Here is a 10,100-nt window from a genome sequence, read left to right on the forward strand (position 1 = left end):
CTCCACTCTCCTCCCCCTCCTGACCTTAACTCTCACCCCATTCCCTGTACTCATACGCAGCAGTCTCTAGTCCCTGCTGAGGAGCCTGGGTCACCAGACCAAGCCTTTTTTCCCTCCACAGTAAGCCCACCTGTATACTTCTTGGGTTCCTCTGGCTAGGAAATCTCAATCAGGAGAAACTAGTACAGGCTGCCTAGTCTGAGACTCAAACCACAGAGACAGCCATATGGGTCTTAATGTCTCTGAATAGTAGTAGGTCAAGGTATGACTACTCATACCCCCCTCTATTCACTCATTCTCTTCTTTTTAGGTTTTTGTCACAGGAGATGTGCAAGTGCCAGAGAGAGACAGAAAGGGGAAGCAAGAAACCATCACCAGGGGGGATGGCTATACCACAATCTCTTCTCTTTTATTCTCCTCTTTGGATTTTGGGCACACACACACACACACACAAATCATGCTCAGCACGATTTTCAAGATGCCAAGTCCAGGACTTGAACCATGGATGGCCATGTGGGTTCCAGCACCTTACCACCACCTCACCTACTGGCCCCATTCTTCACTTATTCTACTCCCACCTCCTCATTTCTCCTCCTAAAAGCCTGTTTAGAAATGAATTATACACCCCCCCCAATTTCATATGTTGAAGTCCTGACCTCCAACATTAGAATGTGATTATACTTAGAGACAGGATTTTTAAAGAGGTGGTGAAGATAAAAACCGGTCACATACGTGGACCCTATTGTAATCAGACTAGTGATTGGATACGAGGAGATTAGGATGCAGACACACAGAGGGAAAGTGATGTAAAGATACCAGGGAGGTGAAGACACAGGAAGGAGAAGAAAGTTATCTACAAGCCAAGGAGCTAAGCCTCAGAAAAAATCAATCATCCCAACACTTTGATCTTGGCCTTGTAGCCTACAACACTGTGAGGAAATAAATTTCTGTTCTTTTTTTTTTTTTTTAATTATTTTATATGGGACTCGCAGTTGGTGTAATGGCTATGTCGCTGGACTCCCATGTAGTCCAGCGTGGTTCGAGTCCCAGACCTGGTGGCTTAAACTCATGCCGGGCATGTGCATGTGCGTGCCCATGATCCTAAGAGGAGAATGAAGGAGAAGGGATTGCGGCGTGGCCATTCCCCCTGGGGGGGTGATTTCTCACTTTCTGTCTCTCTGTCTCTCTCTATCTTTCTGGTGAGTGCACACACCCTATAACAAAAACCTCTCCAAAAAAATATATTATTTTATATATTTTTTATTTATTTATGTATCTATTTCAATTTGACCAGAGGGAGACAGAGTGAGTAAGAAAGAGAAAGAGAAAGTGAGAAAGCAAGCCGCTAGGTCCAGGACAAGAACTGTGGTCGACCATGTAGGAATCCAGTATCCTTAACCACTATGCCACCTGCTGGCCCCAATTATTTCCTTTACTTTAGTTCTCATTATTGCTATTTTCAATTTGACCAGACCACGACACAGATAGAGAGGGAGAATGTGAGAAAGCAAGCTGTCAAGTGTGGGATTCAAACCATGGTCAGCCATGTAGGAGTCCAGTGCCCTAACCACCACGCCATCTGCCAGCCCCTAAATTTCTGTTTTTTAAGCCACCAGTCTGTGACATTTTACTATGGTGTCCTAGAAAATCAATGACAAACCCCGTACAAACTTTTCCACCATCTTCCTTCTGCCAGATCTACCTCCCAGGGGTTACTAGGGAGAGACAGCCTTAGTCAGACACAAAGAGTGGCTGTCCTTCTCCTAGGGTAGTAATGACACCTTCATCTTACATTTTTAAGGAGGTATCCTCATGTTCAGGTGACTTCCTGAATCATCCAGCCAGAGAAGAAGCTGGCAGCGCCTTCCACTATGTTTCAGTAACATAATCAAAGCACCTCTGCTACCAGCTCCTGCAACAGCCTGACTCCCCAGCTCAGGCCTATCTGTTTTTGTTCTTGCCTTGCAAGACAAGCAAGCACTGGTCCTCCCAATGCTATTGCATGATAATGGCACCACATACTTCCCTTTTTCACCTTCTAGAATCGGTGAAGGAATAGACAGAATGTGATTTTTCAAAAATGTGTAGCTGCTTGGAAGGAAGTCTCTGCTCTCACCCTGGGAGAAGGAGCAGGGTATTAGCTCCCTCACGTGCAGAGTGCCTTTGAATGCCTAAGGGACTTCCCCAGAAAGATCCAAAGCAATGCTGGACCCCTGAGATGGGAGTCACTACTAATTTGGTTCCCTGGGTCACATAGAAATGGAAGGAGGTGGCATAGGGAGAGGGAGGCTGGGATTTTCTCTTCACTCACAGGACTGCAGTACACTTTACATTTCCCAAAGGCCATAATTATTTCCCGGAGAAGAAATTCAAATGACCCAGATAGTTAATTCAGTGAGATTGGCCCAAAAAGTATTTACCTAAAAGGCAGTTTTGTCGAAAAGAACATCACAACAGAGTCAGGGTTTGCTGTCGTTGCCTGAAAAATGCAAGTGCCAAATCTAAGGCTGAAGTCTAATGGAATTAGAGAGGGCAGGAGGGTTGGGAGTTTGGAAAGCAGAGAGAGAGAGGGAAGAAGAGGAAAGAGAGGGAAGGGGAATGTGAGGGAAGGAAGGAGGGAAGGAAAGAAGAAGGCAGAAAGAAAGAGAAAACAGAGGGTTTAATGTGCCACTAATTGCAATGGCCAAGCCAGGGGCTGTCCATCACCCTCCTGGATCCTAGGAAAAGTGGAAGAGCAAGAGAGGCTCATTGATGGCTATCCCCATTACTTTCTTCATGTCCATCTCATTTCCCTTCCTCCAAGATCCTTGATTTCCCTTCGCCCAAGGCGGAGTTTCAGCTCTACGATTACCCTCCTCTTTCCCCTAGTCCGAATACTCCCTTAGTACAAGGAGCTCAGCTTTGAGACTTACAAGTGGGATTAGTGCACACCAACAACTACCAAGTGTCCAGTACCATGTTCCGGGTAGACATAGCTGACTCCATTATCATTAGACAAATAATAAACGGAGTAGAAGGTGCCCTCCTAAAGCATGATGACTTCCGCCTAGGCATCCTGCATGACATAGGAAGACCAAATATTCATCAAACAGTTACTCTGTGCCAGGCACAGTGCTGAGCACTGTCATGAATTATTTCACTTAATGCATCCCAAAAGGTCAATGAGTACTACCTCTATTTTATAGGTAAGAAAAATGAGGGAAGAACCAGGACTTGAACCCAGCACTAATCACCATACCTTAAGAAGTCAGGCCTTTAATGATCATATTACTAATCCTCTCAGTCCTAAAAATGTGGGGGAGGAGGGGAGCTGTCAAGGTCCTTTCTCCACCCTCGCCTCTCTGTTCAAAGAACAATCAACAATCCCAAGCATCTACTGACGATTGACCTTCGACCTTTGAATTCATGATAGGTCTGCAAGACAGCTGAAGTTGAGTTACACAGGGTTAGAAAAGGCATGCTTAGGAAGAGTGACCCCACCATTTGTGTAGCTGTGGCATGGTTTACACTGTCAGCAAGGAAGTTTACCCATAATAATCATCCTGACCTCTCCCCACCCTGCACTCTTCCCTGATCTGATGAGAAGTCCTTTCATCTTTGGGCTCTGGCAGGCTGCAGGAAACCTATCTTCTTCCCTTCCCCCCAGTGAAGGGAAAGGCCCCCACATGAAAGAGCTGCAGTGGTTTAGCAAAGTGGAGAGGTAAGTCTGTCTAACTGGGGATCTGTTGTTTTGAGGTCCACAGTTGTCACAGACCTAAGCCACATTCTCCACCATCAGCTCTGCCAGGGAGGAAGCTGACATTCTATTGCCAGTCCACAGGCTGTTCTATCTGCCTCAACATTTCAGAATTCAGGTGGGGAAGAGTTATACTGTGTATTGAGCGCTCAAATACCAACAAGACAAGTTGTTGTGCAGAGCAGGAAACCAGTCATAGGTGCTTAGCTAATGTCAGTCACACAGTCTGGCCAATGAGAGTTCAATCACTCGAGAGAAAATGAAAAACCATATTCTATTGACCCAACATTTGACACAATATAGTTCTGTAAATACGGAAGTGTATATAAATATTTATCCACATAGGTACCTATGACAGGTGGGTAGGCATATAGGAGTTAAGTGTGAGTGGAAAATTTTTATTCCTTGTGATTTAATGTCTACTTATGACATTTAGAGGAATCTGTTCCGTAAACTGCTTTTTTGTTGGTTAGGTTTTTGCCGTAGGGCATGTGTGCTCACTGGAGAGAAAGTGAGAAGTCACCCTCCAGGGTGGATGGCTACGCTGCCATCCCTTCTTTTCCATTCTCCTCTTGGGATCTGGAGTATACGTATACACACGCCTGGTGTGATTTTTCAAGCCACCAGGCCCAGGACTTCAAACTGCGGTAGACTACGTGGGAGTCCAGCACTGAATCCACAAACCACCTGCTCACCCCAGCTGCCTTTTGTTTTTAATGCATGATAAAGCAGACTACGTGGGAGTCCAGCACTGAATCCACATACCACCTGCTCACCCAGCTGCCTTTTGTTTTCAATGCAAGATAAAGCAAAGTGTATATTCACATGAATGTGAGAGAGAGGGGAGCAACCTTCCAGGGACATGGGAATTCTGTGCTCCCCTTTCGCCTAAACTGGTATTTTTGCAACCCAAACACAAGAGCTCAGCCTGCCAGCATCTTTCACATAGGACGCCTGTCCTGCCTTTTCTCTTTCAGGAGAACCCTAAGAGTCAGGGACCACAGATGTCAGAAGATCAGCTCTCTCTGCAATCCCTGGCATGCCATGCCAGTCACCTCACTCAGCCTCAATTTTTTCCTCTCCAAAACCAAAACAGCAGGACCTGCCTTCCAAGGTATTTGAGAGGGCTAATTGATAAATGGAAACTTTTTTTTTTTTTTGAGAGAGAGATTTTTGCTATAGGAAGAATATGCTTGCCAGAGAGACAGAAAGTGAGAAATCACCCCCCAGGAGCGATGGCCATACCACAATCCCAGTTCCTCCAGTCTTTTCTCAGGATGCTGGGCACACAAGGACATGCACTCAGTGTGAATTTGAAGCCTCCAGGTCCAGGACTTGAACTACAGTTGGTCATATGGGAGTCTGGCCACGTAACCACTTCACCGTCTGCTGGCCCTAGATGGAAACATTTTGTGAGTGTTTATTATCTTAATTTGAAGAGATGAAACTTAGTGAGGCTGAAGATGTAAGGCGTAAAGAGCAACCAGAGTACAGAAGGAGCCAGAGGGACCAGCAGTTGGCGTAATGGCTATGTCGCTGGACTCCCATGTAGTCAACTGCAGTTTGAGTCCCAGACCCGGTGGCTTAAAACTCATGCTGGGCGCGTGTACGTGCGTGCCCGAGATCCCAAGAGGAGAATGGAGGAGAAGGGATTGCAGCATGGCCATCCCTCCTGGGGGGTGGGGGGTGATTTCTCGCTTTCTGTCTCTCTGTCTCTCTCTGTCTTTCTGGTGAGCGTACACAAAAAAAAAAAAAAAAAAAAAACTGAGCCAGAGACCATGCCTGGACCAATCTGAGGCTTTAATGGGTTTAGCGCTGCTTGGAGGCAAGTCTGGGGGCAACAGAAGAGCACTCCACAGCCTCCTCAGGTTCCCAGAGTGCACCCAATCACTAAGAGCAAGAACAGTGTGTTGTATGTGGCCTGGACCTTTCCACACAGCCAAGCATTAAGAGCATAGCTCAGGGGTCAGCAGGACACCCTGGTTTCCTGAGGGTCAGTCTGCTCTTTCCAGCCAGAACATAAGCTCCTTGTCTCACACAGGGTGTCTCTGTGAACCCTGCAGACCCGAGCACAGAGCCATACAGAACAGCCCCTCCATAAATATTTGCAGATTGTCTGCCGGGGACCTTTCCACACAGCCAAGCATTAAGAGCATAGCTCAGGGGTCAGCAGGACACCCTGGTTTCCTGAGGGTCAGTCTGCTCTTTCCAGCCAGAACATAAGCTCCTTGTCTCACACAGGGTGTCTCTGTGAACCCTGCAGACCCGAGCACAGAGCCATACAGAACAGCCCCTCCATAAATATTTGCAGATTGTCTGCTGAGAACGAGGCCTGACTTAGGCCAGCTGTATCCCAGACCTTCTACCACCCCTTGGTCTGTGATTTCCACCAAGTGGTTATAGAAGAATCTTTTCCCTGGTCCTATGAGAGAAGAAAAAGTCAAGGCGGGGTCCCAGAAGGCAAGAGGTCCTGTGTGAATACACCGACGTGGCATTTCTGGTGGCACAGGGGAAGGTCAGGTAAAAGCAGGTCCTTCCTGGTCAGCTGGGGCAATGTCCACAGCAGATGTCACAGGGAAAGAACAGAGGGAGGGCAGGATGTCACCCAGAGCCCTGCACCCTGCAGGGAGGTGGCACTCTGGCCACGCCCAGCCGCCTGGCAGCTCCAACAAGGAAACAACTTCCTTTTGTGGTCTGCTCCTGGCTGGCTGCCAGGGCTTCAACAAGAGCCTTGTGATGTGCACTTTTGAAATGTGTTGGTGGCGCGGAAGGGCATGTCTAACTCGTGTTTAATGCCCGTCAGCGTTTACATCTCTTTCCCACGCCCACGGGCACAGACTGGCTGCATACGGGGAGCTCTGGCAGCCGCTGTCTGGATGCCTGACTGTGTAGCCAGGGCTCTCTCAGGACGTACTTCCTTGTCCCCTGAATCTGGCCTCCATCAGGCCGAGGGTGTGGCTCCCTTGGAGGATGAAGAGAAAACTAAAGGAAGCTATTATTTTTCTTTTCCTTTTTCTTTTTTGCCTTACATTTACCAGAGGGTGCGTGCGTCACCAGGGAGAGATGGGAGTGGGAGGTTAGGGAGAAAGCACCTCTCAGTGGGGCACAGCCACTCCACAACCCCTTGTCCTTCATTGCTTCATCCTGTCAGGACTGGGGGCATTCATGCACAGACACCTACGATATTTTTCAAGCTGCTAGATCCGAGATTTGAACTGCACAGTCAGCCATGTGGGATCTGATTTCTTTAACCACCAGGTTGCTGGTCAATCCAAAGGAAGGTTTTTTTTTTTTTTTTTTTTTAGAGGTTTTTACTAACGGGCACCTGGGCTCACTATAGGGCACATGTGCTCGCCAGAGAGACAGAGACAGAGAGATAGAAAGGGAGAAATCACCCCCCAGAGGGGATGACCACGCCGCAATCCCTTCTCCTCCATTCTCCTCTTGGGAACTTGGGCACGCACGCACAAGCACCTGGCGTGAGTTTAAGCCACCGGGTCCAGGATGCGAACTGCGGTCGACTACATGGGAGTCCAGCGACATAGCCATTACGCTAACTGCTGGTCCTAAAGGAAGTTATTCTTGATCTTAGCTTCTAGACACGCGTTATGTCATTGTTAATCTTCACAACAATTCTGTATGGTATGACAGGGGAAACTGAGGGAGCACAGACTCCCCTGCTTGGTCTCCTCCAATGAGCAGGCTCTTCTAGACACTCCAACCCTGCTCTTAAGACCCCAAGCCATACCCTTGACAAAGACAACCTCACTCCATATTTCGTCTGCCTATGCTGACCTCCTCGACGGCCATCGACAATTAGAGTTTGAAAAGTGCTGCCACAGGCCTGGTCAGATCACTCCATTCTCATTGTTTGCTTTCCGAGTTTTTGATTTGATTCGATTTTGATTTTAATTTGATTTGTTCATTCTCAAAGTATGTCTGTCCAAGTGTGAAATTACTGTGTTTATTCATTTTCCACTGTTTTGTTGTTGTTGTTAATTAAGGAAGTTCCTGCCTCACGGTCCCTGTACAGACATATTTTGGCCCCAGCAAGATCTCTGGGGGTGGGGGGAAGAGTGTCTCTAGGAAACCTAGACCATAGCGGCCACCCCAACCCACCAATGATGAATAGCCCTGCATATGTGTGACTCAATACTGTGGTGACAAGTCTCTTACCTCCTCTCATCTCACAAAAGTTGGGAGGAAACTGCTCCAACTCCACAGCCTGTGTCTCAGTCTAGAATCCCCTAGAAGTTTAACACTGGAGGACAGAGAGTATTAGGGACAGCCATCTCAGTAAGTGCCAGTAGGGTGGTAGGGGAGGGAAAAGGAAGGAGAGAAAGACTGTACAGGGGGTGTTCATCAGCAGGTCTCCTCTGTGGGCAACTCAGGCTCACTTCCACTGGGTTGTCTGGGACACGGTAGGACATGCCTCAGAGTTGTGCCACCCAAGGCACAAGAGAGCTGGGGCATTTGCCCACCAGTCACTGGTTTAGGACTGCTCCCAGACAGGCCCAGCATGTCCTTGGTCAAAGTCTTCAAGGACAGAGACACATGCGCATGAGGTCAGAATCTATCAGCAGGTGTGGGAGTGGTAGATGCCCAAAGCACGGCTCAGCCTTCAACCCTCTATAGGACAATGCCAAATGCCAAGACCATGGGACAGAGTCTTGCCCTTCCCCTCCTGCTCCTGCTCAGTTTAGATCTGGACAATGCTACAGCAAGGGCTCTAGGTCACCTTATCTGTTCACACATACCTTCTCAGGCATCTTAGACCAGAAAGAAGCTATTAGGGGTCGCTGTCCAGTTTGGGGGAGACTTAGAGGGCGCAGCTAGGGCACTTGGGTTTGTAATCAATCAAAAACTTCCAGGAAGGAGAAGAGGGCTGACCCAGAGATCCTCAAGGCACTGGGCACATTAGATGAGGCACCCATGGCCACTCAACAAACTGACGGACCACAGTGAAAGCCTGCAGTAACCAGGGACCTGCGCTTTCCCCAGGGTGGTCCATGAGAAGCAAAGATGATGGAAAACAAAGCCCAGCATGACTCCTCTTGGAAACAGAAGGCAGGAGAGGGGTGTAAGAAGAACAAATCACATGCAGCCTGGGAGAGGGTGCTGTGCCTACTCCCTCTCATTATCTAATAATTCATCTACTTCCTCCTTCCCTCCATTTCTGTATCTGTCTGCATTCCCTCTGCTCGTCCCTGTGGGCTTCTGTCCCTATCTTCTCTCTCTTCCCTCCTCCCATCTTTAGGCCTCTCTGGGCCACCGGGTCTCAAAGGTGCCTCATCATTATCTCCTGCATCCTTTCTCTTTTCATTCTCCCTCCACTTCTCCCTATCTCCCTGGGCTCCCCAAGGCTCCTTCCCCATCCTCCTTTGGAGGCTGTGTACACCTCTGTGAAGGGCTCGGAGTTTCAGCCATAAGAGCTGCATAAATAATTAGTGGAAGGGAACAGGGCATATGCGCCCCGGTGGCGTGCTGCTGGAGGAGGAGGAGGAGGAGGCAGCAGATGGAGGCCTGACAAGCTCATCCATTGCCAAGGACTACTCTGAGTGTCAGTCAACATCCGCCTTCCATTCAACTGCCTCCTTTTAGCCACGATCAACATTTCAAAAGAGAAGGAACAAGGGCTACAGTAGGTTCCTAATAATTCACCCAAGGGTTGTGCTGCCGCTGGGAGACAAGCTGCATTCTTCTCTGCGAGCGAGCTATTTTTAAGAACGCTCCCCCCCCTCTCGTTTCCAGTTCCCATTTCAGCCCCAGAGCTGAATGAGATTCTTTCTTCATTTCGGAGGCTCCCCCTCTCCGTTATTATATAAAACCATTTCAGCCCTTAAGGAGTTGGCATCTGACATCCTCCACGTCTGAATCCCCAGAACAGAGAAGGGAAGGAATAAACAGAAGGGAGGGCAAGCAATGTTCTGTTTCGGCTTCAGCAACATGAATCGTCAGAGAGTTAAATAGCAACAAAGTATTGGGTGTTAATCTTTAATATTCCCGGGAACTTGTCACCTTCTCCTTCAGTCCCAGCACTGCCGTTCTCCAAGCAATGCAGGCGCCTCTCACAAGATATCACACCTTCTATTATGCTCTAAAAAAAGTACCCACCAGAGGGAAGTTCTGAGTGATTAGACTGCAACATGAATCGTCAGAGAGTTAAATAGCAACAAAGTATTGGGTGTTAATCTTTAATATTCCCGGGAACTTGTCACCTTCTCCTTCAGTCCCAGCACTGCCGTTCTCCAAGCAATGCAGGCGCCTCTCACAAGATATCACACCTTCTATTATGCTCTAAAAAAAGTACCCACCAGAGGGAAGTTCTGAGTGATTAGACTGCCTGGGAAACAAAAAAAAAAAA

The sequence above is a fragment of the Tupaia chinensis genome, unplaced genomic scaffold (assembly GCF_000334495.1).
Source record: "Tupaia chinensis unplaced genomic scaffold, TupChi_1.0 Scaffold000451_2, whole genome shotgun sequence".
In the NCBI taxonomy this organism is placed as follows: domain Eukaryota; kingdom Metazoa; phylum Chordata; class Mammalia; order Scandentia; family Tupaiidae; genus Tupaia; species Tupaia belangeri.